The 23748-nt window shown below is 43.3% G+C and overlaps 1 protein-coding gene across 3 annotated transcripts in view; it reads right to left on the reverse strand.

Annotated features, from left to right (window-relative positions):
* Nucleotides 1-23748, reverse strand: part of LOC120045414 (protein shisa-6-like) — a 124143-nt gene that overhangs the window by 29339 nt on the left and 71056 nt on the right. The window lies entirely within an intron of this gene.

Below are 23748 nucleotides of genomic sequence, written 5' to 3' on the forward strand. Positions count from 1 at the left end.
AGCTGGATAGGGGATAGGTTAACCTGACGTAGCTGGATAGGGGTTAGTTAACCTGACGTAGCTGGATAGGGGTTAGGTTAACCTGACGTAGCTGGATAGGGGTTAGGTTAACCTGACGTAGCTGAATAGGGGTTAAGTTAACCTGACGTAGCTGGATAGGGGTTAAGTTAACCTGACGTAGCTGGATAGGGGTTAAGTTAACCTGACGTAGCTGGATAGGGGTTAAGTTAACCTGACGTAGCTGGATAAGGGATAGATTAACCTGACGTAGCTGGATAAGGGATAGGTTAACCTGACGTAGCTGGATAGGGGATAGGTTAACCTGACGTAGCTGGATAGGGGTTAAGTTAACCTGACGTAGCTGGATAGGGGATAGGTTAACCTGACGTAGCTGGATAGGGGTTAAGTTAACCTGACGTAGCTGGATAGGGGTTAGGTTAACCTGACGTAGCTGGATAGGGGTTAGGTTAACCTGACGTAGCTGAATAGGGGTTAAGTTAACCTGACGTAGCTGGATAGGGGTTAAGTTAACCTGACGTAGCTGGATAGGGGTTAAGTTAACCTGACGTAGCTGGATAGGGGTTAAGTTAACCTGACGTAGCTGGATAAGGGATAGATTAACCTGACGTAGCTGGATAAGGGATAGGTTAACCTGACGTAGCTGGATAGGGGATAGGTTAACCTGACGTAGCTGGATAGGGGTTAAGTTAACCTGACGTAGCTGGATAAGGGATAGATTAACCTGACGTAGCTGGATAAGGGATAGGTTAACCTGACATAGCTGGATAGGGGATAGGTTAACCTGACGTAGCTGGATAAGGGATAGATTAACCTGACGTAGCTGGATAAGGGATAGGTTAACCTGACATAGCTGGATAGGGGATAGGTTAACCTGACGTAGCTGGATAGGGGTTAAGTTAACCTGACGTAGCTGGATAGGGGTTAGGTTAACCTGACGTAGCTGGATAAGGGATAGATTAACCTGACGTAGCTGGATAGGGGATAGGTTAACCTGACGTAGCTGGATAGGGGATAGATTAACCTGACGTAGCTGGATAGGGGATAGGTTATTAACCTGACGTAGCTGGATAGGGGACAGGTTAACCTGACGTAGCTGGATAAGGGATAGATTAACCTGACGTAGCTGGATAAGGGATAGATTAACCTGACGTAGCTGGATAAGGGATAGATTAACCTGATGTAGCTGGATAAGGGATAGATTAACCTGATGTAGCTGGATAAGGGATAGATTAACCTGACGTAGCTGGATAAGGGATAGATTAACCTGACGTAGCTGGATAAGGGATAGATTAACCTGACGTAGCTGGATAAGGGATAGGTTAACCTGACGTAGCTGGATAGGGGATAGGTTAACCTGACGTAGCTGGATAGGGGTTAAGTTAACCTGACGTAGCTGGATAGGGGTTAGGTTAACCTGACGTAGCTGGATAGGGGTTAGGTTAACCTGACGTAGCTGAATAGGGGTTAAGTTAACCTGACGTAGCTGGATAGGGGTTAAGTTAACCTGACGTAGCTGGATAGGGGTTAAGTTAACCTGACGTAGCTGGATAGGGGTTAAGTTAACCTGACGTAGCTGGATAAGGGATAGATTAACCTGACGTAGCTGGATAAGGGATAGGTTAACCTGACGTAGCTGGATAGGGGATAGGTTAACCTGACGTAGCTGGATAGGGGTTAAGTTAACCTGACGTAGCTGGATAAGGGATAGATTAACCTGACGTAGCTGGATAAGGGATAGGTTAACCTGACATAGCTGGATAGGGGATAGGTTAACCTGACGTAGCTGGATAGGGGTTAAGTTAACCTGACGTAGCTGGATAGGGGATAGGTTAACCTGACGTAGCTGGATAGGGGATAGGTTAACCTGACGTAGCTGGATAGGGGTTAGGTTAACCTGACGTAGCTGGATAGGGGATAGTTTAACCTGACGTAGCTGGATAGGGGATAGGTTAACCTGACGTAGCTGGATAAGGGATAGGTTTACCTGACGTAGCTGGATAGGGGTTAAGTTAACCTGACGTAGCTGGATAGGGGTTAGGTTAACCTGACGTAGCTGGATAGGGGTTAGGTTAACCTGACGTAGCTGAATAGGGGTTAAGTTAACCTGACGTAGCTGGATAGGGGTTAAGTTAACCTGACGTAGCTGGATAGGGGTTAAGTTAACCTGACGTAGCTGGATAAGGGATAGATTAACCTGACGTAGCTGGATAAGGGATAGGTTAACCTGACGTAGCTGGATAGGGGATAGGTTAACCTGACGTAGCTGGATAAGGGTTAGGTTAACCTGACGTAGCTGGATAGGGGTTAAGTTAACCTGACGTAGCTGGATAGGGGTTAGGTTAACCTGACGTAGCTGAATAGGGGTTAAGTTAACCTGACGTAGCTGGATAGGAGTTAAGTTAACCTGACGTAGCTGGATAGGGGTTAAGTTAACCTGACGTAGCTGGATAGGGGTTAGGTTAACCTGACGTAGCTGGATAGGGGATAGGTTAACCTGACGTAGCTGAATAGGGGATAGGTTATTAACCTGACATAGCTGGATAGGGGATAGGTTAACCTGACATAGCTGAATAGGGGATAGATTAACCTGACGTAGCTGGATAGGGGTTAAGTTAACCTGACATAGCTGAATAGGGGATAGGTTATTAACCTGACATAGCTGGATAGGGGATAGGTTAACCTGACGTAGCTGAATAGGGGATAGGTTAACCTGACATAGCTGGATAGGGGTTAAGTTAACCTGACATAGCTGAATAGGGGATAGGTTATTAACCTGACATAGCTGGATAGGGGATAGGTTAACCTGACATAGCTGAATAGGGGATAGATTAACCTGACGTAGCTGGATAGGGGTTAAGTTAACCTGATGTAGCTGGATAGGGGTTAAGTTAACCTAGCGTAGCTGGAGTAAAATAAACACCTAAATCTAGGCGCCATATATACTGGTCTTGACGAGAGGAAAAATATCTGTCGGGGGAGGTTCTCTTCTGCACTGTTCAACCAATCCAGTAAAAGTGGAGGAGGAGTTAAGATGGAGCGTTGCTTTGATGACGTCCAAAAGCTGAAGTCATGTCGTAGGCTCTCTTTCCATTCCCCCTGAAAACCACAACATCTGGTTGTTGGGGACTCGGCAGAGGCTATGTCAATTTAAAGACGCCTCCCTCTTAGCTGTATCAGTTAATGGTTCTGCCAGCTAAATCTGATAAGGAGAGAAGGAGGTAAGTATTGGAATTGAACATGCAATTACACTGTAGATTGATTATTCCTGATTGACACTAACACAGCTTGAAAGGTTTACCAGGTCTCCAATTTAAATAGCTAAAGGTTTACCAGGTCTCCAAACTAAACAGCTTGACAGGTTTACCAGATCTACAATCTAAATAGCTAAAGGTTTACCAGGTCTACAATCTAAACATCTTGAATGGTTTACCAGGTCTCCAATTTAAACAGCTTGAAAGGTTTACCAGGTCTCCAATTTAAATAGCTAAAGTTAGTATTTTGTTCATCTGTATCTTGATGACTCAGCTGTTTTTCTGTTAAATGCCACTCATGTTTTAGGCATTCCAAACAAAAGAAGATGATAAACCCAGCTTTATGCCGGTTTATGTGGTTGCGAGAGGTATCTGACATAATCTCTTTTCTTGTTAGCACAGATTGCATCATATTAATCTGCAGTATTTCCACACCTGATCCATCCTGGGATACAGCGCCTCTGTGAGCCTGCATACTAACATCCAGATGGCCTAACAATGACTCACTATCCTGACGTTTCTATGGCAGGACTTATCCTATCACACAGAACCATGTATTGATGATAGAACGATTGGTAACGCCAGTGTCGATGACAAGTGGTAAATTGACTTTAACACTAATGCTAAATATAGTTAGTGCATAAACACCTTGTAATGCATAAACCACCATTAAATATCTCCTCAACCTGAGCACATTGTTAAAGCTCGTGACTTAAAAATCCTTCTAAACTTCCTGTGAATGTTAATATTATTGACATTCCATGAGAACGCTCCATCCGTTAGCAATCAGGGCAGGAGGGAGGATGTGTGGGGGCTGTTGAGGGGCTGGGGGGTACCCATAGGGGGGGGGGTACAGGAGGTGTGGGGGCTGTTGATGGCCTTGGAGGGAGGCAAGGGGTATCAGACAAGGGGTCTCTCTATCCCATTGGCTCTGTTGACATCTGAATACTGCCAACACCTATCCCCTTTCTTTCTCCCTGCACCTGTCCACTCATCCCTAACTTTTTCTCCTTGTCGCACCACAGGCCTGACAGACACTGTGGACTTGGCATTTAACAACTGACAAAGAGTGTTACCATTTAATCGCTAAATGTTAACTGTTATAAAAGCCCAGCTTCACTCAGTACGGCAGCAGAGGAAACTTTACTTTACCCCTGGATGGAACATCCAGTGTCTGCCTTCTGCTCATCCCAACAGCTTATATCTGACTCAATTGTGGCACTAGTGATAATGGTTAGGAAGTTATATCTAATGCTAACCCAGATGAACTGGCAGAAGACTATGCCAACTGATGGGATAATTAAGTCAGTGGGGTAAACAGACATTGTTTATAAAAGGTAGTTAAATTCAGTACATTAAATAAAAAGGTACAAAATGCCTGTGCTATTGTAGAATGGCAGCAATATTAGCCAGTAAGATGTGTCAGTTCCAGAATGTCGGTGAGCATTCCGTCCTCATCGTCTCATCACTCTCAATAACCCAAAGGCATTTAAGGCTGAGTGTTCACTTGACTTGCCTCTATCAATGCCAATCTATGGTGATGGGCTGTGTGGGGGAGGCGAAGGGCACGAGGGGGAGGGGCATGAAGCTGGGGTGAGGTGCACTTCATAAATTGCTCATTTAGCAATATGATGGATTCTGAATCATCGTCTGCCTGGGTGACCCTGTGTTGTCACGTTATAAGAGGGGTTTTATGGGAGAATCAAATCAAATGAAATTAAATGTATCACAGGCGCTGAATACAACTGGTATAGACGATACAGTGAAATGCTTGCTTACGAACTTTTCCCAACAATGCAGAGATGAAAAGTAATAGTACAAAATAAAATAGTAACTAAAACAAGAGGAATCAACTAAAATACACAATAATGGAGCTATGTTCAGGAAGTACCAGATCAATGTGCAGAGGAATGAGGAACTTGAGGTAGATATGTACCTGACAGCTGTTCCTCCAAGCCCAGAGTTTCTCTGACATTTACAGCGACCTCAAAGTCTCTCTAGACCTCGCAGATCATTATAATATTCACCACCATGTCCTGGACTCCACTAAATCACATGAAAAATAGTCAATATGGAAATGGAAAATACATTTTCCTGATATTTTTACAACTGTTCCATTGGAACTACTAAAGTAATCATCTCTCTCTCGGTGTAAAACAAAAAAAAAAGTTGAGGTATCAGCTCCCCCGTAGTCCCTCAGACTGTTGGACGTGAGGACAGGAGAAGAAGGGTGGTCACGTTGCTAGCAAGGATAAGCACAGATTTATCTGATGTCTTCTTTAAGTAATAAGAAATAACATCATTCAAAGCTGCCTTTATCCATACCTCTAGAGACCTCCTCTTGGTATGCTGGGGACGGAGAGAGTTCAGAAGCATAGCATATTCATAGTACAGAACAGTAGCTATGGAAACCATACAAGGAAGGTCAAATCAAATTGTATTTGTCACATACACATATTTAGCAGATGTTATTGCGGGTGTAGCGAAATGCTTGTGTTCCTAGCTCCAACAGTACAGTAATATCTAACAATTCACAACAATACACACACATCTAAAAGTAAAAGAATGGAATTAAGAAATATCTAAATATTAGATTGAGCAATGTAGGAGTGGCATTGACTAGAATACAGTAGAATAGAATACAGTGTATACATATGAGATGAGTAAAGCGGTATGTAATCATTATTTAAACATTATTAAAGTGACTAGTGTTCCATTATTAAAGTGGCCAGTGATTCCAAGTCTATGTATATAGGGCAGCTGCCTCTAAGGTGCAGACCTGGGTAGAAATAGTATTTTTATCCTTTGAAATACTTAAGCTGAGCTTGGTTTAGTGAAACCAATGGGGTAGTCCTGAAAGTGCCAACCCGTCCAGTGCGCTGGGTGAGCTAAACCAAGCACACCCAATGTATTTGAGAGAAAACACTGTTTGGACCCAGGCCTGGTGGCACAGAAAAGCAGGACAGTATGGGACAGCTTGGGTTTATTAAGGCAGGGTTCCCCAAACTCGGTCCTGGGGACCCCCCAGGTGCAAATTTTGGTTTTTGCCCTAGCAACTCCAGGACCGAGTTTGGGGAAACCCTGTACCAAGGCACAACACGATGGAATAGAAAAGCACTTTACTTGTCAGGTCAACTGCAATGAACATCATCAAGATATTTTCTCATTTCCACTTCGCTAAAATCATTCTATTGCCTACTAATCGTGCTTTTTTACACGCCAGCTCATCTTTTGAGTGGCACTTTGGGGTCAGGGGTCACTGAATGTGCCAATAAGGTAAATGTTAGTTGTACATGAGATGTTCTCTCTGGTTGATAGATCTTGTAAATCTACTGTAGGTGAATTTTAAGTAAAGAATGAGCCATTTCCAAAGCTTCAGAAGACATTATGTTTGACATATTTCAATAAGACGAGATCAACTACGTATCTTTACAACTGACCGAATATCACCACACGACTGATCTAGATGGTCCGGCAGCAAATGTACACACACACAGATGTCACACACGACCCACCACACACAGGGACAGGAGTTGAAAGGTCAGATAGAAGTCAAGGAGAAGCACTTCACCACATAGAACACTCAAGGTAAAAGTTGCATCTCACCACAGATCTAGGATCAGATTACCTTACCCCCAATCCTACCCTAACCGAGTGTGGTATACGATCTGACCGTTTATCAGTGGTTAAGAGCAACCACTACCTACTCCACACACAACAGGCATTCCTACCATGATGGCTCTGGGAGCGGGCGGGCCAATGCTTTTCACCTAGAAGGAACCAGGCACAATGAGTAAGAGAGAGACAACATATCAAACCAAGAGAAAGAGAGTTTACAACATATCAAACCAAGAGAGAGAGAGTTTACAACATATCAAACCGAGAGAGAGAGAGTTTACAACGTATCAAACCAAGAGAGAGAGAGTTTACAACATATCAAACCAAGAGAGAGAGAGAGTTTACAACATATCAAACCGAGAGAGAGAGAGTTTACAACGTATCAAACCGAGAGAGAGAGAGTTTACAACGTATCAAACCAAGAGAGAGAGAGAGTTTACAACATATCAAACCAAGAGAGAGAGAGAGTTTACAACATATCAAACTGAGAGAGAGAGAGAGTTTACAACATATCAAACCAACCGAGAGAAAGAGTTTACAACGTATCTAACCAAGAGAGAGAGAGAGTTTACAACATATCAAACCAAGAGAGAGAGAGAGTTTACAACATATCAAACCAAGAGAGAGAGAGTTTACAACATATCAAACCGAGAGAGAGTTTACAACATATCAAACCAAGTGAGAGAGAGAGTTTACAACGTATCAAATTGAGTTAGAGAGTTTACAACATATCAAACCAAGAGAGAGAGAGTTTGCAGCATATCAAACCGACAGAGTTTACAACATATCAAATCGAGAGAGAGAGTTTACAACATATCAAACCAAGAGAGAGAGAGAGTTTACAACATATCAAACCAAGAGAGAGAGAGTTTACAACATATCAAACCAAGAGAGAGTTTACAACATATCAAACCAAGCGAGAGAGAGTTTACAACATATCAAACCAAGTGAGAGAGAGAGTTTACAACATATCAAACCAAGTGAGAGAGAGAGTTTACAACATATCAAACCAAGAGAGAGTTTACAACATATCAAACCAAGAGAGAGAGAGAGAGGGTTTACAACATATCAAACCAAGCGAGAGAGAGAGTTTACAACATATCAAACCAAGAGAGAGAGAGAGTTTACAACATATCAAACCAAGAGAGAGAGAGAGAGGGTTTACAACATATCAAACCAAGAGAGAGAGAGAGAGAGGGTTTACAACATATCAAACCAAGAGAGAGAGAGAGAGAGGGTTTACAACATATCAAACCAAGAGAGAGAGAGAGAGGGTTTACAACATATCAAACCAAGAGAGAGAGAGAGTTTACAACATATCAAACCAAGAGAGAGAGAGAGAGGGTTTACAACATATCAAACCAAGCGAGAGAGAGAGAGAGAGAGGGTTTACAACATATCAAACCAAGCGAGAGAGAGAGTTTACAACATATCAAACCAAGAGAGAGAGAGAGAGAGGGTTTACAACATATCAAACCAAGAGAGAGAGAGAGTTTACAACATATCAAACCAAGAGAGAGAGAGAGAGAGAGGGTGTACAACATATCAAACCAAGAGAGAGAGAGAGAGAGGGTTTACAACATATCAAACCAAGAGAAAGAGAGAGAGAGGGTTTACAACATATCAAACCAAGAGAAAGAGAGAGAGAGAGAGAGACGAATAGATCTATTTTCTTGTTATTTTTAAACATCACATTTGGCAATGAAATAAAGACATTCAGATCACTTGATACAATCACATAAGTACAAATCAATGTGGGGAATTTGATCAGCCGTTGGTAAAGGTAATGCCACACAGTCAAATAGATCTAACAGCTGTCTGGACACTATTAGAATACAAGGGAAGTTAAGAGGAAGGAAAAGGAGGTATGGATTGAAGGTTATCTTCTGCTGAACGCAGGGCACAATAAAGGTTGGAGGAGTTATGAGGGAAGAAGAGCTGCAGTTTAAAAGGATGACAAGAAGGAACGGATATAATACTAGAGGAGTAAAACGGGGGGAGGTGAAATGGCGAGATGAAAGAGAAGAGGAGGTGTAGATATCAGCTGTGTTCCGTAATCCGGGTTACCAGAGAGGCTCTCACACATACTGTACACACACACACACACACACACACACACACACACACACACACACACACACACACACACACACACACACACACACACACACACACACACACACACACACACACACACACACACACACGCAAGCACACACAGCAATGCGGCACTTTGATCCATCATTATCGATTAACCATCTGCATACAACCATCCTCATAGAGCCTGCCTCCCACCTCCCACACAGCAACAGATACTGATACAGGCCTACGTTCCCCACCTCTGAATGACTAGCAACACACACCCACGCGCACACACACACACACACCCGCAAGCACACACACTCACGCACATGCGCGCACACACTATAAAACATTTCCTGTAAATGTACAGTAACTTACTGGCAGCATGTCAGGACAGACGCTGGAAGACGAGAAGCAAGTACAGGGAGTGAATATTTAATAAATAACCGACATGAAATAAAACAATGACAGCGTCGGGGCAAGGGGAACAAAGACAACACTAATGCTCACGCTGGGATGAAACACTAGATCCTCAAAAGGTTCTACAGCTGCACCATCGAGAGCATCCTGACTGGTTGCATCACCGCCTGGTACGGCAACTGCTCGGCATCTGACCGTATGGCGCTACAGAGGGTAGTGCGAACGGCCCAGTACATCACTGGGGCCAAGCTTCCTGCCATCCAGGACCTATATAATAGGCGGTGTCAGAGGAAAGCCCATAAAATTGTCAGAGACTCCAGTCACCCAAGTTATAGACTGTTTTCTCTGATTTTGCAAGGCAAGCTGTACCGGATCGCCAAGTCTAGGACCAAAAGGCTCCTCAGCAGCTTCTACCCCCAAGCCATTAGACTGCTGAACAATTCATAAAAATTGCCACCGGACAATTGACCCCCCCCCACCACCTCTTGTACACTGCTGCTAGTCGCTGTTTGTTTGTTACCTATGCATAGTCACTTCGCCCCCACCTACATGTAGAGATTACCTCAACTAGCCTGTACCCCCGCACACTGACTTGGTACCGGTGCCCCCTGTATATACCCTGCACACTGACTCGGTACCGGTGCCCCCTGTATATAGCCTGCACACTGACTCGGTACCGGTGCCCCCTGTATATACCCTGCACACTGACTCAGTACCGGTGCCCCCTGTATATAGCCCGCACACTGACTCGGTACCGGTGCCCCCTGTATATACCCTGCACACTGACTCAGTACCGGTGCCCCCTGTATATAGCCCGCACACTGACTCGGTACCGGTGCCCCCTGTATATAGCCCGCAGACTGACTCGGTACCGGTGCCCCCTGTATATAGCCCGCACACTGACTCGGTACCGGTGCCCCCTGTATATAGCATGCACACTGACTCGGTACCGGTGCCCCCTGTATATAGCCCGCACACTGACTCGGTACCGGTGCCCCCTGTATATACCCTGCACACTGACTCAGTACCGGTGCCCCCTGTATATACCCTGCACACTGACTCGGTACCGGTGCCCCCTGTATATAGCCTGCACACTGACTCGGTACCGGTGCCCCCTGTATATAGCCTGCACACTGACTCAGTACCGGTGCCCCCTGTATATACCCTGCACACTGACTCGGTACCGGTACCCCCTGTATATACCCTGCACACTGACTCGGTACCGGTGCCCCCTGTATATACCCTCCACACTGACTCGGTACCGGTGCCCCCTGTATATAGCCTGCACACTGACTCAGTACCGGTGCCCCCTGTATATACCCTGCACACTGACTCGGTACCGGTGCCCCCTGTATATAGCCTGCACACTGACTCGGTACCGGTGCCCCCTGTATATAGCCTGCACACTGACTCAGTACCGGTACCCCCTGTATATACCCTGCACACTGACTCGGTACCGGTGCCCCCTGTATATAGCCTGCACACTGACTCGGTACCGGTGCCCCCTGTATATAGCCTGCACACTGACTCGGTACCGGTGCCCCCTGTATATAGCCTGCACACTGACTCGGTACCGGTGCCCCCTGTATATAGCCTGCACACTGACTCGGTACCGGTGCCCCCTGTATATAGCCTCGTTATTGTTATTCTTATTGTGTTACTTTTTATTATTACTTTTTATTTTAGTCTACTTGGTAATTATTTTCATCTTCTTGAACTGCACTGTTGGTTAAGGGCTTGTAAGTAAGCATTTCACGGTAAAGTCTACACTTGTTGTATTTGGCGCATGTGGCAAGTAAAGTTTGATTTGATTTGAAACTGAGCAATAGACAGATATAGGGGAGGCAATAAATAAGTGAGTCCAGGTGAGTCCAATGAAGCGCTGATGCGTGTAATGATGACTCAGGCGCCAGAGAGAGGGAGAGGGAGTGACACAGCAATTGGATAGTAAGTTACTGTAATTTATTTTACAGTACAGCTTCTGTAATCCATTTTACGGTAGTCCATTTTATGATACCAAAAATGTTACTGTAATATAATGTACAGTATATTACTGGAATTATCCATGCAGAGACATATTACTCAGTGTTCTATGCAAGTTTACATTTTTACGTTTACATTTACATTTTGGTCATTCAACGTACGCTCATGTGCTTAGCAACTTACAGTCAAATCAAGTGTTATTGGTCACATACACATATTTAGCAGATGTTATTGCGGGTGTAGCGAAATGCTTGTGTTCCTAGATCCAACAGTGCAGTAATATCTAACAATTCACAACCATACACACAACTCTTAAAGTAAAAGAATGGAATTAAGAAATATTAGATCGAGCAATGTCAGAGTGGCTTTGACAAAAATACAGTAGAATAGAATACGGTAAATACATATGAGATGAGTAAAGCGGTATGAAAACAGTTTTAAAATGAATAGTTTTCCATTATTAAAGTCGCCAGTGATTTCAAGTCTATGTATATAGGGCAGCAGCCTCTAAGGTGCGGTGATGCGTAACTGGGTGGAAGCCGGCTAGTGATGGCTATTTCACAGACTGATGTCCTTGAGATAGAAGCTGTTTTTCAGTCAGTCGGTCCCAGCTTTGATGCACATGTACTGAACTCGCCTTCTGGATGATAGCGGGGTGAACAGGCCGTGGCTCAGGTGGTTGATGTCCTTGATGATATTTTGGCCTTCCTGTGACATCGGGTGCTGTAGGTGTCCTGGAGGGCAGGTAGTTTGCACCCAGTGATGCGTTGGGCAGACCGCAGAGGCCTGCGGTTGTGGACAGCGCAGTTGCCGTACCAGGCGGTGATACAGCCTTGTTGTTTCCTACGTTCACCACCTGGGGGCGGCCCGTCAGGAAGTCCAGTACGCAGTTGCACAAGGCGGGGTTCAGACCCAGGGCCCCGAGCTTAATGATGAGCTTGGAGGGTACTATGGTTTTGAATGCTGAGCTATAGTCAAAGAACAACATTTTTACATAGGTATTCCTCTTGTCCAGATGGGATAGGGAAGTGTGCAGGGCAATTGCATCATCTGTAGATCTATTGGGGCGGTAAGCAAATTGAAGTGGATCTATGATGTCAGGTAAGGTAGAGGTGATATGATCCTAAACTAGCACTTCATGATGACAGAAGTGAGTGCAACAGGCGATAGTGATTTAGTTCAGTTACCTTTGCTTTCTTGGGTTCAGGAACAATGGTGGACATGTTGAAGCAAGTGGGGACAGCAGCCTGGGTAGGGAGAGATTGAATATGTCCGTAAACCCTCCAGCCAGCTGGTCTGCGCATGCTGAGGACGCGGCTAGGGATGCCGTCTGGCCCGACAGCCTTGCGAAGGTTAACATGCTTAAATGTCTTACTCACGTTGGCCACAGAGAAGGCGAGCCCACAGTCCTTGGTAGCGGGCCACGTCGGTGGCACTGTGTTATCCTCAAAGTGGGCGAAGAAGGTGTTTAGCTTGTCCGGAAGCAAAACATCGGTGTCTGCGACATTGCTGGTTTTCCCTTTGTAGCCCTTGATTGTCTGTAGACCCTGCCACGTACATCTCGTATCTGAGCCGTTGAATTGAGACTCCACTATGTCTCTATACTGATGTTTTGCCTGTTTGATTGCCTTATGGAAGGAATAATTACACTGTTTGTATTCAGCCATATTCACAGTTACCTAGCCATGGTTAAATGCGGTGGTTCGCGCTTCCAGTGCGAATGCTGTCATCTAGCCACCATTTCTGGTTTGGGTAGGGTTTAACAGTCACAGTGGATACAACATCTCCTATACACTTCCTGATGAACTCAGTAACCGTATCCACATTTTCGTCTATGTTATTCTCAGAGGCTTCCCAGTCCGCGTGATCAAAACAATCTTGAAGCATAGATTTCGATTGGTCAGACTAGCGTTGAATAGACCTTAGCATTGGTACTTCCTGTTTGAGTTTCTGCCTATAGGAAGGGAGGAGCAAAATGGAGTCGTGATCAGATTTGCTGAAGGGAGGGAAGGAGAGGGCCTAATAGGATTTTTGAAAAGTTGAGCAGCAGTGGTCCAATATTTTCTCAGAGCGAGTACTACAGTCAATGTGTTGGTAGAACTTCGGTCGCATTTTCCTAAAATTTGCTTTGTTTAAATCCCCTGCTACAATAAATATGGCTTCAGGATATGTGGTTTCCAGTTTGAATGAAGTCCAGTGTAGTTCTTTGAGGGCCGTCGGGGTATCGGCTTGAGGGGGAATATATACGGCTGTGACTATAACCGAAGAGAATTCTCTTGGGAGGTAATTCGGGTTGGCATTTGATTGTGCGGTATTCTAGGCCGGCTGAACAAAAGGACAATCACACCATGAGTAGTTAGTCATGAAACATACACCCCCGCCTTTTTTCTTCCCAGAGAGTTCTTTCTTCCTGTCTGCATGATGTACTGAGAACCCAGCTGGCTGTATGGACAGGGACAGTATTACCAGAGAGAGCCATGTTTCCATGAAACAGAGTATGTTACAATCCCTGATGTCTCTCTGGAAGGAGATCCTCACCCTGAGCTTGTCTACTTTATTATCTATAGACTGAATATTAACAAGTAAAATACACGGAAGCGGTGGATGGTTTGCACGCCTCCTGAGTTGGACTAGAAGTCCACTCGGAATACCTATTCTCTACTGGCGGTGTTTTGGAGCAGCCTCTGGTGCGACATACTGTATAGCCACTTAGCTATATCTAGTTTGAAAAGACAGGTTGAATGGGCGGGGAGCTTAGATTCACGAGCTCACCTTGACTGACAGCTCTTTGAAACGCCTACGTCAAGCAACTTTGATGCATAGATTAATTAAGTAAACTTTTAATAAAATTTGCTGACACCCTACAGTCAAAATTTGGCACCAGTAGAGTAGATATCTAGCTATATAAACCTCTGCAAACACACCTTCTCCGATGTTGCTTACAAGGCAGAACTTTAAGACCCTCTATCACTCTGATCTGTGCCCTGTATATATTTCATTGTTAGGGAACCACTACCACATATCACTTCAATTGGTACAGCTCTCTCACTAAAGGGTGCAACAAGTATAGCCTCTTACAAGACACACATTAAAATAGTTTAATGAGCCAGCGATTCTTTCTTCCCTCACAATTTTTCTCCACAATGCATCATAATTTATAGTACGCTGCTGTAAATACATAGCGAACCAGCAATACAGTTCTTTATAGTTGTGTTGTATTGAAAATAAGAATCTGCCATTTCTAACAGTGAATATTTATTTATATATTACAGGATACCCACTGATATTTGGTGTTTTATATTATTTGTACTTTAGCAAAAACCTTAACAAAGACTTCTGAACTGACAGTAACAACATAGCAAAACAGATAAAAAGGACATTATTTAGTCCAGACCTCTTGGGTTTTTGGCTAAATGAACACTTGAATACAGGGAGTCTATAGCTGCACCACAACAAACCAAACATTGCAGTGTAGGCTATTTTGACTAAAGCAACAGAGATTTCACTGCCCCCCACAGCCCCCTGCCTAGCTTGTCTGCCATCAGCGAGAGCCAATATTTTCTGAGATTTTCATTTCGATTTCTGCTAAATACATCTACAAGAGCTCTAGTGTGTCTCAGGCCTTTACTGCGGCCTCCACAGCAACATCGCTATCAGTCTGATGAAATCAATGAGCTGGAGTTAGCCTGCCTAGAGGTAATTTCAAGAACAAATGTAAAACACACAGAAAAAGGAAGATTGGAGAGGTACATTCTCAGAGCTAGAAAAACATTAAAACGCTTCTCTCCCTCTTCTTATCTCCCTTCCTCTTCCTTTCTCTCCCTCTTCTTCTCTCCCTTCCTCTTCCCTTCTCTCCCTCTTCTTCTCTCCATTCCTCTTCCCTTCTCTCCCTCCTCTTCCCTTCCTCTTCCCTTCCTACTTTTCCCTTCTCCCTCTCCTCTTCCCTTCTCTTCCACCGCTTCTCTCTCTCTCTCTCTCTCTCTCTCTCTCTCTCTCTCTCTCTCTCTCAAGTGTGCATAATTCCCCTTTCTGTAAGCTGTCTCGTCATTGTTGGTAATCAGGCCTACTACTGTTGTGTCGTCTGCAAACTTGATGATTGAGTTGGAGGTGTGCATGGCCACGCAGTCATAGGTGAACAGGGAGTACAGGAGAGGGCTGAGCACGTACCCTTGTGGGGCCCCTGTGTTGAGGATCAGAGAAGTGGAGGTGTTGTTTCCTACGTTCACCACCTGGGGGCGGCCCGTCAGGAAGTCCAGTATGCAGTTGCACAGGGCGGGGTTCAGACCCAGGGCTCTGAGCTTAATGATGAGCTTGGAGGGTACTATGGTTTTGAATGCTGAGCTATAGTCAAAGAACAACATTCTTACATAGGTATTCCTCTTGTCCAGATGGGATAGGAAAGTGTGCAGGGCAATTGCATCATCTGTAGATCTATTGGGGCGGTAAGCAAATTGAAGTGGATCTATGGTGTCAGGTAAGGTAGAGGTGATATGATCCTAAACTAGCCTCTTAAAGCACTTCATGATGACAGAAGTGAGTGCAACAGGCGATAGTGATTTAGGTTAGTTACCTTTGCTTTCTTGGGTACAGGAACAATGGTGGACATGTTGAAGCAAGTGGAGACAGCAGCCTGGGTAGGGAGAGATTGAACTTTTCTCTCTACGCGTATTCTAGCCTTGAACTTAAGCATGAAATAAACATGCTATTCACCCGCTATTCGTTTGGGGTGAAGATCAAAGAAATGAATGTGTGTCTACAGATACACCATATTCTGCCCCTGACTTAATCCCATCATAATTCCACCACCTTTACGTGCCAGGAAAAAATGAATAAGGTCGTCGGTTGCAAGTGGAACAACTTCTACTTCATTTTTTTTTTTCGATAGAAATAACACCAATCTCCATCCACTGTCATTTATACATTGATAACAGCTATGGATAAGACCTGGGTAAATTAGTCATCTGTTTAGATGAGGGGATTGTAAATATAAATTACAATTGTTGTAGATCTATTTTACCTTATAATCGCTGGAGACAAAAATGAAACCAGTCATATGGCAACAAACAGAAGCGCATCAACATATCACCGTTTCCACAGCGACGTTTATGAAATGCCTTCTAACCTTAAAGGGATAAAATTTAAAGATGCAAACTATAGAATTCTGTAGCCATGCGCAAATGACAGTATAGGGCCGAACTTACCGAGTTGCAGGCACGGCGCTACACCGGGGCTAGGGGAGGCTATAGCCACGTCACAAATCTGCGTAGCCGCAGTTAAGCCCCTTCAAGCATTTTAGTATTTTTAGATTTTTAAATAAATAAATATGTAAAAGTTAATAACCAGACATTTTGTTTACAATCCGATCCCTGGCTGCGTGCTCGTGCCACGTATGTACCCTATGATGTGTGTGTGTGTGGAGGGGGTTTTCTGGTGTGTGTGCCTGCGTACGTTAGGCTACGTTATGTGAGCTAACTTCTAGCTAGGTAGTTGCCCATCTCGCCCCGTTACGATGGATCGTTTTCTGATCAAGAAGAGTGCGGGTAGAAAATGAAAATCCAGACCCTGACCCTGTCTCCGAGGGGGCCAAAGAAGAATAAGGAGATAAGAAAGATGAGTCGGAGAGAGAAACTCGTGAGCCACGACGTGAGAGAGCGCCAGAGCAGTTAGTCACTGCTAGCTGCTCCACAGCCACCGTTAGCTGCACTGTTAGCACAACCACAGCTCTGATTGATTTAAGCCAGTCACCTGTTGAAGAACCAAGGCGCCCTCTTCTTCAGTGTTATCCAGCCACAAAAGCTGGACTGCAGGATCGCTACTTCAATCGTAGATGATATGAGGATTACAAATGGCTGGAATATTCTATTTCAAAGGACCGTGCTTTCTGCTTTGCATGCCGCCACTTTCAACATCCAGGAAACCACGGTGAAGAGAAGGCACCATTTACCCACGATGGCTACCAGAACTGGAAGAAGGCAACAAGTTTTTTCAAGACACACAATGCTAGTGTGGAGCATAAATATGCAATGACAGCGTGGAATGAGTGGACTATTCAGAAAGAGTCTGGCTCAACAATATGCAATGCTCTAAGTGATGGACAATCAAAGATAGTCAGAGAGAACAGAGAGTATATGAGAGCAGTTGTGGAGTCATTGCGTTACCCTGCATACCAGGGACTTTCACAGAGAGGAGACTTAGAAAACGACATGGCTGTCAACCAGGGAAACTTCCTTGAACTTTTACAGGTCATAGGCAAATTCGACTAAACAGTCGCACAGAAATGCTAATTACACGCATCATGACATACAGAATGAAATACTGGGCAAACCCTTGACTCAGAAACCTTGCCTGCCTGTCCGTACACGCAGAAAAAACCAAGGCCCTGGATTCTCACTGAACCACAACAACAGACGCATCGTCCTTCTATAAAACAACACTTGGTGAGTAACTGAAAAGCCTTTTATTTATTGACAGAGTGCCTGTCCGGTGGGGGGAACATGATTCAATCACACTGATCTGGATCTGGATAGAACAAGAAGACGCAGCATATTGTCGGCCAGTCGGCCTACAAGTCAGTTTGCAATAGAAATATAATTGCTAAGATTGTGATGATAGCCAGCACGTTTTACACCATGTGTGCACAGTTGACAGGCACAGGGAAAATGCACTTCTCGTTGTGGCTGCAGTGTGGATATTATTCCTTTCATTTCTGACGTTGTGATAGACATTTCATCTGTAACATTATAACCAAAGCACAGCAGGACGCATGTATATCAGTGGCCTACAAGTTATTTTCGTTTGCAATAGAAATCTAATCACTAAGATTGTGATGATAGCCAGTTCGTTATGCAAGTGTGTGCACAGTTAACAGGCTAAATGCATTGCACTTATCCTTGTGGCTGCACTTTAGATATTATTAATTTCATTTGTGTCGTTGTGATAGCCATTTCATCCGAAACATTATTACCAATGCACAGTTGTCTGATTATGCATATGGAATAAATGCACTTGTAAATAGTCATGAAAATCAACTATTTTCTTAGCACTGCCACGTATTGGTCAAGCCCCCCTCCCGTAGCACCGGGAGAGAAAGAATCCTGGCGCCGGGCCTGCCGAGTTGATTTGTTTTAATTATGTGCCAGGACTTTTAATAGCATTTTTTACAATTTGTATCGTGTTAAATATTAGCCACTATCATTAGCCTTTTTTCCTCTGTCAGGTCCCTGTGGTTGTTCCTGAAGGTGGCTAGCAGTACAGGATCCTAACAGGCTAACGTAATACAAGTTGTGCAATAATTTGGGACATGCAGCCTATTTGAATCATTATGGAACGCAGACCATTCACAGCAGTTTAAACCTGGAGCCTGCTTCATGACCACTGGACCGATGTCATCACAGTTACGTGATTAGTGAGGATTATTAGGGTAGATTTATACGACTATTGTTCAACCACCATTGTACGCTTTTCTCACCTTCCAATATGTCATGGGTTGAACAATTGAATATGACAACAGGATGAATCAAACCACTGTATTTTTTTATTCACCAATATATTTTATGTGTAAAGGCTCTCCAAAACAGTTTTCTTTTTAATTCATAAATATTTTCCTAACCCTAAATAATATGCAAGATCAGAGTATTTTTAAATCTACCAATTGGTGCTGAAAAGGAGACATATATGAGTGTTTTTACACGGCTTTCTTTCATTGATCCCTAATATTCAGAACCGTTCTCTCCATATATTCTGGTGAGTCTGCTGAGAAAATTCAAATTAACCTTTAAGTGCCGTAGGCTAAATCAGGGTCACCCAGAGTGTTTCTTGGTCATTTAAAAACAAATCTACTTTGAAACCTCACACACATGGTTATGGGCTTAAAACAAAGAAGACACCTGGACCATGTCAGATACCCAGCGTTGAAATGTATTCTATTTTGAGTTTGCATTCCAATATTACACTCTATATACATCACAGAAGACTGAAATATGACAAAACCGTTTGACATAGAAACACCGGATTTTCTGCGGGATTTTTTGAAATAATGTTTATTAATTATGAAATTATGAAAACAATTAATACCATTCCACCCAGGAGGCCACTAGAGTGTGATTTGGTCATTTGACTACAGGAAAGCACTACAGGTACACCAAAAGCGATGGCTTTAGATACATGTACTGAAAACCCTATTGTATGAAAACTCCACGAGAAGATCTGTTGGCCAGCAAGTGGTGGGAGAGTTTCAGGGGTTGAATTACATTTATTCAGTGTGCGAAAGGGACTCAAATCAAATTAAAGTTTATTTGTCACGTGCGCCAAATACAACAGGTGTAGTAGACATTACAGTGAAATGCTTACTTACTAACCAATAGTGCAAAAAAGGTATTAGGTGAACAATAGTTAGGTAAAGAAATAAAACAACAGTAAAAAGACAGGCTATAGCGAGGCTATAAAAGTAGCGAGGCTACATACAGACACTCACGCCTGCAAAAGCCCACTACACACCTGCATAAGGTAAGTCTGAATACCAACTTTTCCCAAGTCTGAATCGGGCCCAATATGAACACAGAAGAACAGCAGTAGAATCAGAGGTATTTGGATGGACTTAAAGTTCTCAGTGATTTAGCTGCTCAGAGCTCTTCCACTGCAGCGTCATAAAGAACAAATACCAGTCACTGATACCTGTTGTGTAGCTTATGCTAATCATACAAATATACAGTAGATTTACAGAGCTTTAGAAGTGTGAGGTTAGATATGAACGTTTAACTGATACAGAGGTTTGGGTTAAGTCAGGCATCAAAGCGGATTGTGTTGGTGATGGTTAACAACAGCACAAAACAAAGCTGTCAGTTGACCAGTCTGCTCTAAAACAAGCTTTCTTCATTAACTTTCCATCTCGCAGCACCCCCCCCAAGGACAAATAGAACAGGGTGAGCGAGAGAGAGGGAGAGCGAGATTCAATAAAAAATGTGAGAGGCAGAGTTTTATTTTCAGTTCTTCACACAGTCTGTTGATCAAGGTGAAAAATGCTGTTTTAATTCCTGGATTCATATCATCCTGTCAAAGCTCATTACAAAGAATCACTGCTGCAGGATCAAATGGAGAGAGAGAGAGAGAGAGAGAGAAAGGAGAGAAATAGAGAAAGAGACAGGAAGAGCAAAAGAGTGAAAGAGAGAGAGAGAGACGAGAAGAGCTAAAGAGAGAGAGAGAGAAATACAGAAAGAGACAAGAAGAGCGAAAGAGGGCAAAAGAGAGAGAAATAGAGAAAGAGACAAGAAGAGTGAAAGAGGGAAAGAGAAAGAAAAGCAATTAAAGCCCATTGAGACCTACAGAGGTTGTAAAATGGCACTGCTATATTTTAGTGCTTTTTCAAGTATCGACCATGGGAAGACTCTGTAGCCAGTTGAGGAAGTTTCATCTGAAGGGCTTTGACCTCTGACCTGTTGAGACACACTGCACTACCAAGCAAAAAGGAAGTAACTGCTCATAGCATGGAACTGAGAGAAATTGCTTTTTCTTACCTTGGTTTCACAGTAACCTAGTACAGTTACTGCTAATATGACCCCCATTTTCTCCAAAACACAATACAACAGAGGCAGGAAACTCATCCACATGATTAAGCATGTATTTAATGTAGCAAAAATGACAATAACTCATTTCGACCAAATAAGCAGTTAGTGCCTTTTTGTTTGGCAGGGCAGTACAACCATCTGTGTAAAATGTACTGTACCCAGCTGTGCTGCTAAGACCTGAATTATACATCTTTTGACATCTCGGAAAAACATCTCCCGCTCTCATTCTCTCTCTGCGTCTGTGATGTGTTATGGACGAATAACTTCTTGTCAGTATTAATGCCTCCTGTCGTCAGTAGTATTAACTAATTACCTTCAGTCTGCCGTGGCAGAGAACCACCCACCCCAGAGAATATTCCCATTCACGTCATGCTTGACATTCCGATGGAATTGGAGATCACATCCAGATTCAGACCAACTAAAATGACCCCCCTACTCACTGCAATCACAACACAGTTATTAGGTCAACTACTAGGCTGCTGTTCTGACATGTTTTCACAGTGGTCAAACAAGTCACCCAAGCAGATGCACACATGCAGGTTGTTCCCCTTAATTCTCATGCTTTCCTTCCACTGTATAATGAAACCCAGCGGGGAGACGCAGTCTCCAGTCTCCTGTCAATAAACCAAGCTAATTCCAAACTCATTAACAATCAGACCAGGACAATACTGGCCACAAAAGCATACAGTGTGGGTGCGCTGTCTGTGACAGGGAAAATACACAGGCTTTTCACAGTTGACTGTCTGTCATTTTCTATGATAAAGGTTTCTTTATGGAAGACCCCGGTTGCAATTGATTTGTGATTTGACGAGAACGGTACAAAAGAGACCTAAGAATGAAGTGTAAAACCTTGGGAGGATCGGGTGAAAAAAAAAAAAAAACGAATCCACAAAAGACGTCCGATTGTTGAATAAGAATCTGGATGTATTCATCGAGAGTCGTCGTCTGGCCTTTGGGTGAACGTGTGAGGAAAGGCAAAAGAACAGGTTGAATATTTCTCCAGAGTCATCATTGTGTTATGCCTTCCAGTCTTCTTTTTATTGAGGAGAAAATACTCTAACTTTCCTTTATTGGGGAGAAAATCCTCTAACTTTGCTTTATTAGGGAGAAAAGCCTCTAACTGTCACGTTCTGACCCTAGTTCTTTTGTTATTTCTTTGTTGTAGTGTGGTCAGGGCGTGATTTGGGTGGGTTATCTATGTTTGTGTTTCTATGTTGTGTTTTTCGTTTGGCCTGATATGGTTCTCAATCAGAGGCAGGTGTTAGTCATTGTCTCTGATTGGGAACCATATTTAGGGAGCCTGTTTTCTGTTGTGTTTTGTGGGTGTTTGTCTTCCGTGTCTGTGTGTTCCACACGGAACTGTTTCGGTTTAGTTCGTTCTCTTTATTGTTTTGTATTTTCAGTGTTCAGTTTTGTTCTATTAAAATTCATCATGAACACTTACCACGCTGCGCTTTGGTCCTCCTCTCTTTCTCCCAACGAAGATCGTTACAGATCGTTACAGATCGTTACAGATCATTACAGATCGTTACAGATCGTTACAGAACCTTCATTATTGGAGAGAAAAGCCTCTAACGTTGCTTTATTAGTGTCACGACTTCCGCCGATCCACTTTTCATTTTCCATTTGTTTTGTCTTTGTTTTACACACCTGGTTCCAATTCCACAATTACATGTTCATTATTTAACCCTCTGTGTTTTCCCCATGGTTTTTGTGCATGTTTGTTTATTGTAAGTTCGGTCCGTTGTTTGTGGGCCTGGTGTTACTTCATGTATTTTGGTATTTTGAGTAAAGTTCCTTGTGTTACTCATCTCTGCTGTCCTGCACCTGACTCCTCTGCACCAGCTACACCCAGATCCTTACAATTAGGGAGAAAAGCCTCTAACCTTCCTTATTGGAGAGAAAAGCCTCTAACCTTCCTTATTGGAGAGAAAAGCCTCTAACTTTCCTTAATTATTTATCATGAGAGGGCCATAAACAATGCCTAGTAATGCTTATACTGCCAAAAATATAAAATCTTACATTTCGGGTAAAAATAGTTATACATTGCTGAAGTGTAATCACTTTTGAGCACACAAGCTCAAGTACACAGTACAAATATGCTAAAAATCAATGATGAAATTATCATATTTAGTGACAGTATAAAATAGTCACCATTTCGTATAACCGACGACAGACAATTTTTTGCCCAGCGTTCTCTGAGCAGCGCAGAGACGCCATTGAAATGCCTGCTAACTCGTTACAACTTCAGCTTTCAGCACACATTTTTTTTTTGGAAGGTTCTTGTTTCAATTCTACTAAATTATTTTGTATTTTTCCATGTTGAGAGCTCTTGGTCCATCTGCGAACATCACAGCAAGATGTTACTGCTTTTGCTGCGATCGCTAAGCTCTGCTGTTTCATACGCCACATAGAGAGTAATGGCGTTTTTTTGTAGGCACTAACAGAGGCTGTCTCTGCCATGGCTCGCTGGCCAAAGCTTATGGGTAAACAAATGCAGTTTTATAGTTTTTGGGGGATAAACGCCGAAGATAAGGTCTGTGGTACATACATGTTTAGGAGATTTTACACGTATTTTATTTTTTTGAAATTATGTAATCAAAATAAGCACATAAAGGCCTTATAATTCATAAAGGTCATGTTAACTGACTGATACTATCTCATTGAACAAAACGTATAATATGTATGAGTCTGTGTGAACATCAGACCTTAATTTAGGCGTTTATGACAAAATTCCATTCTTTCCCTATTAATTCCCCTCATAGGAATGGCTGAATGAACCAGAGGTTTCAATTCCGATTTTTAACACC

This window comes from Salvelinus namaycush, chromosome 4 (assembly GCF_016432855.1).
Source record: "Salvelinus namaycush isolate Seneca chromosome 4, SaNama_1.0, whole genome shotgun sequence".
Lineage (NCBI taxonomy): Eukaryota > Metazoa > Chordata > Actinopteri > Salmoniformes > Salmonidae > Salvelinus > Salvelinus namaycush.